General features: G+C 36.0%; 1 protein-coding gene and 1 pseudogene across 1 annotated transcript in view; one reads left to right on the top strand and one right to left on the bottom strand.

Annotated features, from left to right (window-relative positions):
- The window catches only part of STRN3 (striatin 3), a 138,689-nt gene that overhangs the window by 58,983 nt on the left and 71,413 nt on the right, over positions 1 to 8,293 (top strand). The window lies entirely within an intron of this gene.
- On the bottom strand, positions 2,270 to 2,361 carry LOC112063536 (uncharacterized; annotated as a pseudogene).

Genomic DNA, 8,293 nt, shown 5'->3' with positions numbered 1-8,293 from the left:
GAGAGGCCCGCATACCGCAAAAAAAAAAAAAAAAAAAAAAAAAAATTTAGCCAACCTGGTGTTGTGTCTATTGTATTTTTAATTTGTATTCTTCTGAATACTAATGAGGTTGAGAGCTATTTCATATCTTGATTGGCCATTTTGGTATCTTGTGACCTGGTATTGTCTTTTTACAATATTTCTATCAGGCTGGGTTTTTTTTGTTTTTTTTTTTAAGTTGTATACCTTTTGGGGGAGCAGATAGGAATTATATATATGAGCCCATTCTCACGTATATGTTTTGCAGATTTCTTCTATCTGGTTTGCCTTTTTAAAGAAAGACTTTTAAAAAATACTTTTTAGGGGCTTCCCTGGTGGCGCAGTGGTTGAGAGTCCGCCTGCCAATGCAGGGGACCACGGGTTCGTGCCCCGGTCCGGGAAGATCCTACATGCTGCGGAGCGGCTGGGCCCGTGAGCCATGGCCGCTGAGCCTGCGCGTCCAGAGCCTGTGGTCCGCAACGGGAGAGGCCACAACAGTGAGAGGCCCGCGTACTGCCAAAAAAAAAAAAAAAAAAAAAAAAAAAAAAAAAAAAAAAAGTTTTTAAAATTTGTGCTAAAAACATAATATTTATCATCTTACCTTTTTTTAAGTGTACAGTTTAGTCAAGTATATTCACACTGTTGTGAAACAGATATCCAGAATTTTTTCATCTTGCAAATCTGAAACATTAAACCCATTAAACAACAATTTCTCTTTCCTCCTTCCTCCCCACCTTGTAACTAGCATTCTACTTTTTTTTTTTTCCCTGCCATGTAGCTTGCGGGATCTTACTTCCACCACCAGGGATCGAACCAGCACTCTTGGCAGTGAAAGCACAGGGTCCTAACCACTGGACCGCCAGTGAATTCCCCTCTACACTCTGTTTCTTTCAACTTGACTACTTTAGATACCCCATAAAAGTGGAATTACATAGTCTTTTTGTGACTTCCTCATTTGACATAGCATGTCCTGACGGTTGATTCATGTAGCAGGTGACAGGTTTTCCTACCTTTTTAAGGCTGAATAATATTTCTTTGTATATACCACATTTTGTTTATCCGTTCATCAGTTGATGGACAGTGGTGTTGCTTTCACCTCTTGGCTGTAGTGAATAGGCTGGCTGTGAATATGGGTGTGCAATATCTTTTTGAGACCATGCTCTCAATTTTTTTGGATATATACCTAGAAGTGGAATTGCTAGATTCTATGTTAGTTCCATTTTTAATTTTTTGAGCAACCTCCATACTGTTTTACATTATGGTTGCATCATATTATAATTCCACCAACTGCACAAGAGTCCCAGTTTCTCCACATCCTCACCAATGCTTGTTAATGAACACTTTATTTTGAACAATTTTAGATTCACAGAAAAATTGAGCAGATAGGACAGAGCTCCCATATGTGCTGTGGCACTACTGCCTGCCTCCCCCCCAGTTTCCCTCCCTTTGTTATTAATATCTTGCAATAGTGTGGTACATTTGCTACAGTTAACCAGTTCTGATACATTATTTTTATTAATGTTTGTCCATAGATTAAAGTTCATTCTGTGTTGTACTGGTTTATGGGTGTTGACAGTTGCATAATGTCCTGGATCTACCATTATAGTACCACGTAGAACAGTTTCACCATTCCTAAAAGTTTCCTGTGCTTCACCTGTTCATCTTTCTCCTTACCCCCAAATGCTTGGCAACTACTGCTCTTTTTGCTGTCTCTAGTTTTGCCTTTTGTGGAATGTCATATAGTTGGAATTATACAGTGTGTCGGCTTTTAGACTGGCTTCTTTCACTTAGGAATATGCATTTAAGGTTCCTGCATGTCTTCTTGGCTTGATAGCTCATTTCTCTTTACTGATGAATAATATTCCCTGTACGGATGTACCAGAGTGTTTATCCATTCACCCATTGAAGGGTATCTTGGTTGATTCCAAGTTTTGGCAATTATGAATAAAGCAGCAGCTACAGACATTCATATTCATATTATTGTATAGACACAGGTTTTCAGCTAATTTAGATAGATACCAAGGAGCATGTGTTTTCAGTTTCAATTTTCAAATTCCAATTATTCATTGCTAGTATATAGGAAGGCAGTTAATTTTTCTCTTACCTTTGTATCCTCTAACCTTCCTATAATCGCTTATTGGATCCAGGAGTTTTTTGTTAATTCTTTAGAATTTTCTTCGTAGACAGTCGTGTCATCTGAAGAGTCTTATTTTTTCTTTCTCAACGTGTGTACTTTAAAATTTTCTTTTTTAAAAACATGGAATAAATACTTCATGAATTTGCATATCCTCCTTGCTCAGGGGCCACGCTAATCTTCTTTGTATGGTTCCAATTAAAATGTTCTTTTCTTGTCTACTGCATTGGCTAGGACTTTGAGTATGATGTTGAATAAGAGTGGTAAAAGGGGATAGCCTTTCCTTGTTCCCTGTCTTAGGAGGCAGAGCATCTAGTTTCTCACCATTAAATAGGATATTGAGCTGCAGGTTTTTGGTAGATGATCTTATCAACTGCAGAAGCTCCCCTCTATTCCTAGCTTGTTAAGAGTTTTTGTCATGAATCAGTGTTTGATTTTTTTGGATGCTTTTTCTGCATCTATTAATATGGTCATATGGTTTTTCTTCTTTAACCTGTTTAGCCAGTTAATGATAGATTACATAAATAGATTTTCAAATGTTAAACCAGCCTTACATACCTGAAATAAATCCCACTTGTTACGTAATTCTTTGTATATATTGTTGGATTCAATTTGCTAATATTTTGTTGAGGGTTTTTGCATCTGTGTTCATGAGAGATAATTTATCAGTAGTTTTCCTTTCTTGTGACATCTGTCTGGTTTTGATAGTAGGGTAATGCTGGTTTTATTGAATGAGTTAGCAAGTGTACCCACTGCTTCTATTGCTTAGAATAATTATAGAGAATTGGTATCATTTCTTCCCTAAATGTTTGGTAGAATTCACCATTGAACCCATCTGGGCCTGGTTCCTTCTGATATAGAAAGTTATTAACTATTGGTTTAATTTCTTTAATATCAATAGATACAGTCCTATTCACATGATCTCTTTCGCCTGTGTGATTTTGGTAGATTGTCTTTCAAGAAATTGTTCCATTTCATGTAGATTATCAAGTTTGTGGGCATAGAATTCATAATATTCCTTTATTATCTGTTCGTTGTCCTTGGGATCAGTAGTGATGATCCTTCTTTCATTTCTGGTATTAATTTGTTTTTTCCTCTCTTTTCTTGGTTAGCTTGGCTGAGAAGTTAATCAATTTCATCGGTCTTTCCAAAGAATCTTATTTCATTGATTATTGGTATATTTTCAGCTTTATTGGTTTCTGCTCTAATTTTATTAATCTGCTTGCTCTAGATTTATAATGCTATTCTTTCTCTATTTGCCTAAGATGGAAGCTAAATTGTTGATTTTAGATTTTTTCTAATACATACATTGGTGTAAATTTCCCCATAAGCACTACTTTTCCTACATTCCACAAATTTTGATGTTTTATTTTTGTTTTCATTTAGTTAAAAATACTTACAAATTGCTCCTGATGCTTTGATGATTCATGTATTAATTAACTGTGTTGTTTAATATCCATGAATTTTGAGATTTTGCAACTTTCTTTTATTAATTAGTAGTTTATTTCCATTGTGGTCCAAGAGCACATACAAATGGAACAATATAAAATTACAAAAGGCAGAAAAAGAGGGGATGATAAAGAAACAAAGAACAAGAGCAGCAAATAGAAAACAGTTACAAACATGGTAGATATTAATCCTACTATATTAATAATCACTTTAAATGTGAATTTAAAGCCAATTTAAAAAGCTGTCAGAGTGGAGAGCATGTTTGTATGATTTCTATTCTTTATATTTGCTGAAAGTGTGTTTTCTGGTCCATAATGTGGCCTGTCTTGGTGAATGTTCCATGTGACCTTGAGAAGAGTGTGTATTTCTATTTCTCTAAGAAATGTCACTGAGGGGAATTCCCTGGTGGTACAGTGGTTAGGACTCCATGCTTCCACTGCCAGGGGCACAATGTGGCCAAAAAAAAAAAAAAGAAAGGGAAAAAAAAATGTCACTGGGGTTTTGATAGGGATTGCACTGAATCTGTAGATCAGTTGGGTAGTACTGATATTTTAATAATAGTAAGTCCATGAGCTTCCCTGGTGGCGCAGTGGTTGAGAATCCGCCTGCCGATGCATGGGACATGGGTTCGTGCCCCGGTCTGGGAAGATCCCACATGGCGCGGAGCGGCTGGGCCCGTGAGCCATGGCCACTGAGCCTGTGCGTCCGGAGCCTGTGCTCCACAATGGGAGAGGCCACAACAGTGAGAGGCCCATGTACCACAAAAAATAATAATAATAAAAATAAGTAAATAAATAAATAAATAATAGTAAGTCTTCCAGTCCATGAACATGGAGTGTGTTTACACTTATTTCTGTCTTTAATTTTTCTTTCTTTTTTAAAAAATATTTATTTATTTATTTTATTTGGCTGCGCCAGGTCTTAGTTGCCGCTTACGGACTCTTCCTTGCCGTGTGCAGGATCTTTAGTTACAGCATGTGAGGTGTTCAGTTGCAGCATGTGGGATCTTTAGTTGGGGCATATGCGATCTTTAGTTGCAGCATGCAGGATCTAGTTCCCTGACCAGGGACTGAAACCAGGCCTCCTGCATTGGGAGCCTGGAGTCTTAATGACTGGACCACGAGGGAAGTCCCTCTGTCTTTAATTTCATTCAGCAATATTTTTTGGTTTTCACTGTACCAGTCTTTCACCTCCTTATTTAAATATTATGTTAACTAAGTATTTTGTTCTTTTTGATGCTTTTGTAAATGGAATTGTTTTCATAATTTCATTTCATGATTGTTCACTGATAGTGTATGGAAATGCTGTTGATTTTTGTGTGTTGACTGTGTCCTGGTGTTTTGCTGAATTTGTAGTTGTAACAGACTTTTATGGAATTGTTTGGGTTTGGGTTTACTACGTATAACATATCATGTGTGAACAGAGATAATTTTACTTCTTCCTTTCTAACTTAGATTTCTTTCATTTTTCTTGCCTCATTGCTCTGCCTATGACTTCTAGTACTATGCTGAACATGAGTGTTAGAAGCAGGCGTCCTTGTTCTGATTTTTGAGAGAAGGCTTTCAGTCTTTAACCACTGAGTACGACATTTGTTGTTTTTTCTCATAAATGGCTTTTATTGTGTCATGAGAGTTTTCTTTTATTCTTAGTTTGTTGAGGTTTTTTGTTTTTTAATTTTAATTTTTATTTTTGGCTGCATTGGGTCTTCATTGCTGTGCTCGTGCTTTCTCTAGTTGCGGCGAGGAGGGGCTACTCTTCGTTGCAGTGCGCGGGCTTCTCATTGCAGTGGCTTCTCTTGTTGCAGAGCATGGGCTCCAGGCACGCGGGCTCAGTCCTTGTGGCTCGTGGGCTCTAGAGCACAGGCTCAGTCGTTGTGGCACATGGGCTTAGCCGCTCCGCGGCATGTGGGATCCTCCCGGACCAAGGCTCAAACCCATGTCCCCTGCATTGGCAGGCGGATTCTTAACCACTGCGCCACCAGGGAAGCCCCTGCTGAGGTTTTTTAATCAAGAAAAGGGTGTTCAGTTTTGTCAAATTCTTTTTCTGCATCAGTTGAAATGGTCATGTGTTTTTTATTCTGTTAATGTAGTATATTATATTAATTGGTTTTCTTATGTCGAACCATCCTTGCATTGCGGGAATAAATGTCACTTGGTCATGATTTGTTATCTTTGTAATGCTACTGAATTTGATTTACTAGTATTTTGTTGAGAGTTTTTGCATCAGTGTTTATAAGAGATACTGGTTTTCTTGCAGTATCTTTATCTAGCTTTGGCTCTTGGCACAGTGCTGGACTCATTGAGTTAAGGAATGTCCCTCTTAAATTTTTGGAAATGTTTTAGAAAGATTGGTGTTAATTCTTTAAATGTTTGGTAGAATTCACTAATAAAGCAATCAGTCTAAAGGTTTTCTTTGTTGGGAGATTCTTGATTACTAATTCAATCTCTTTACTCTAGTTATAGACCTTTTCAGATTTTCTGTTTTTTTCATTATTCAGTCTTGGTGGATTTTGTGTTTCTAGGTTATCCAATTTGTTGGTGTGCAATTGTTTGTAGTACTCTTATAATCCTTTTTATTTCTGTAGAATTGGTTACAACGTCCCCACTTTCATTTCTGAGTTTAGTTATTTGTGTTTTTTTTTTTTTCTTAGTCAATCCAGGTAACAGTTTGTCAATTTTGTTGATCTTTTTGAAGAACCAAGTTTTGATTTTGTTGATATTTTTTTCTATTGTTTTTCTGTTCTCTTTTATTTCTATGCTTTAATCTTTATTATTTCTTTCCTTCTGCTAGCTTTGGGTTTAGTTTGTTCTTTTTCTGAAATTCCTTAAGTTGTAAAGTTAGGTTGTTGATTTGAGTTCTTTCTTGCTTTTTAATGTAAGCCTTTATAGCTATAAATTATTCATTTAGCACGGCTTTTGCTGTGTCCCATAAGTTTTGGTAAGCTGTGTTTTCATTTTCATTCCTCTCTCAGTATTTTTTAATTTTCCTTATGATTTTTTTGTTTTATTAGTTGTTTAAGAGGGTGTTGTTTAATATCCACAAATTTGTGGCTTTTTCAAGTTTTTTTGTTACTGATTTCTAACTTCATCCATTGTGATCACAGGAGATTTTTTTTAATGATATTTATGTTTTTAAATTGATTAGAGTTGATTTGTGTCCTAACATGTGGTCTGTCTTTGAGAATATCTCTTGTGTATTTGAGAAGAATGTGTATTCTGTTGTTGTTGGGTAGAGTGTTCCATATATGTCTGTTAGATCTAGCTGGTTTATTGAGTTGTTCAAGTCCTCTGTTTCCTTATTTTCGGTCTGGTTCTTCTATATGTTATTGAGAGTGGGATATCGAAGTCTCCAGCTATTATTATTGAACTATTTCTCCCTTTAATTCTGTCAATTTATGTGTCATATATTTTGATGGTCTCATTAGGTATGTAAATATTTATAATTGTTTTTAGCGTATTAAATCTTTTATTAGTATATAATGTCCTTTGTCTCTTATGACCTTTTTTCATATAAAAGCTATTTTGTCTAATATTAATATAGAAGGTTTGCAAACCTTAATAGTATATACTAGGCTTTGCAGGTCACATTGGGTCTGTTTTGCCTATTCTAATTTTGTTTATTGTTTTTTTAAAACCATTTTTCACTCTGTGGCTGTCCAAAAACAGGTAGGTTGCCAATCCCTACTTTATCTTGAACAGAAGCTTTTTGATTATAGTGAATTTATCCATCCTTTTCTTTATTGTTAGTGTCTTTGTAAATATGGTTTTTGCGGTTACTTTTTAAAGTGTTTATTTGCAAAGATGATGCTGTTAATGGTGCATTGTGACCTGTAAAAGCAATCAAAAAGTCCACTGTCCATGATCCTTTACTAAATGCCAAATCTGTTATTTAATTGGTCCTTATTATCACTATCAGACATAATCTTTACCTTTTTAGTCTGTACAGGTCATAAGGTCAGTTCCAGTAGTCATGACTTTTCTGTTGTTACCTGCTTTTTACTCCCCTCTCCAGTATTTTATGTTAGACTGTGTCCTTTTAAGGTTTCATTTTAATGAATTCTTACCATTTCCTTGTCTTGTGTCTTTGTGAGTTATCTCCCTTCAGCTTCTGTTCAGAAGTTGCTTTGGGGTTCTTGCTATTTTACAGGATTTGTGCTTCTTTGTTTAATTTACTGGATTCTCTAGGTATGGATGACTTTTAATACCAAAATGCCAAAGAAAGAAGTGAAAATGAATTCTCACAGCAGTATAAGATTCTTAATAGGAAGGATTGTAGTCTTTTTTTTTTTTAATTCCTTAGAGGACAGTATGACTTGCACTTAGTTTGCAGTTACCAGTTACTACTACTGCTTTTTTTTAAATTTAATTATTTATTTATTTGGCTGTGCTTGGTCTTAGTTGCAGCATGTGGGATCTTCATTGTTGCGTACAAGATCTTACTGTGGCATGCAAGATCTTTTTAGTTGTGGCACGCAGGTCTTTATAGTTGTGGTATGTGGGAATCTTTTTTTTTTTTTTTTTTTTTTTAAGTTGTGGCATGCATGCGGGATCTAGTTCCCTGACCAGGGATGGAACCCGGGCCCCCTGCATTGGGTGTGCAGAGTCTTAACCACTGGACCACCAGGGAAGTCCACTACTTCTTTTTTTTTTTTTTTTTTTTTTTTTTTGCCGTACGCGGGCCTCTCACTGTTGT

Source organism: Physeter macrocephalus, chromosome 11 (genome assembly GCF_002837175.3).
Source record: "Physeter macrocephalus isolate SW-GA chromosome 11, ASM283717v5, whole genome shotgun sequence".
Lineage (NCBI taxonomy): Eukaryota > Metazoa > Chordata > Mammalia > Artiodactyla > Physeteridae > Physeter > Physeter macrocephalus.
The sequence above is the reverse complement of the archived record's forward strand: the minus strand, read 5'-3'. Positions and strand labels throughout refer to the sequence as shown.